The sequence below is a fragment of the Lipotes vexillifer genome, unplaced genomic scaffold (assembly GCF_000442215.2).
Source record: "Lipotes vexillifer unplaced genomic scaffold, Lipotes_vexillifer_v1.1 scaffold691, whole genome shotgun sequence".
Classification (NCBI taxonomy): domain Eukaryota; kingdom Metazoa; phylum Chordata; class Mammalia; order Artiodactyla; family Lipotidae; genus Lipotes; species Lipotes vexillifer.
The window spans coordinates 1310018-1311051 of record NW_006788040.1 but is presented as its reverse complement, the minus strand read 5'-3'; positions in this window follow the sequence as shown (position 1 = coordinate 1311051).

Genomic DNA, 1034 nt, shown 5'->3' with positions numbered 1-1034 from the left:
TTTCCCTTAAAAAAAAAAATATATATATATATATAAGTCATTCTTAGCTTGCAGGCCTTACAAAACAGGCTGAGGGGTGGATTTGGCCCAAGGGCCATCATGTGCTGACTCCATCCTAAATCTGCTTTGCCCAGTATGGTAGCCCCCAGGGGGTCGCTGGGCTCTTGAATTCTGACCAGTGCCAATGAGGAGCTGGATTTTAAATTTTATTTAATTTTACTTTATTTATTTATTTTTAATTATTTTATTTTATTTTGGCTGCGTTGGGTCTTCGTTGTTGTGCACCGGCATTCTCTAGTTACGGCGAGCGCAGGCTACTCTTCGTTGAGGTGCGTGGGCTTCTCATTGTGGTGGCTTCTCTTGTTGTGGAGCACGGGCTCTAGATGCGTGGGCTTCAGCAGTTGTGGCATGTGGGCTCAGTAGTTATGGCTCGCAGGCTCTTGAGTGCAGGCCCAGTAGTTGTGGCGCACAGGCTTAGTTGCTCCGTGGCATGTGGGGTCTTCCTGGACCAGGGCTCGAACCCGTGTCCCCTGCATTGGAAGGTGGATTCTTAACCACTGCGCCACCAGGGAGGTCCCCATTTTACTTAATTTAAATTTAAATACTGACCTGTGGCTAATGCATCATGTCGTCATGTCGGAGTCTTGGCGTCCCAGCTCTGAGTGACTGAAGGCTCTGACAGCCCCGTTTCACCGCCCTGAAAGGGGCCGTGGGAGCTGCCCGCCTGGCAGGCCTCTTGAACTCTCTGGCATTTCAAGGGCCGCCTGAGGGCAGCTGGGCCTGAGCCATCTCGTCTCCGGAAAAGCTTCAAGGGCCCTGGTCCCTAATTGTGTTTGTTGTTATTCCAAGAACCAGGCTTCTTTTCACTGGCCACCCATATGCCCTGGGAATGCCAGGCCTGTGTATTCTGTAGCTGGGAGGAGGGGGAGGGTCTGGGAACCCTTCTCCTCCTGGGGTTAGATATACTAATCCCTGGTATTTCAGGGAGAGGAAAAATAACTGTATAGAGGCAAGGAGAGAGCGAATAGGAAGGG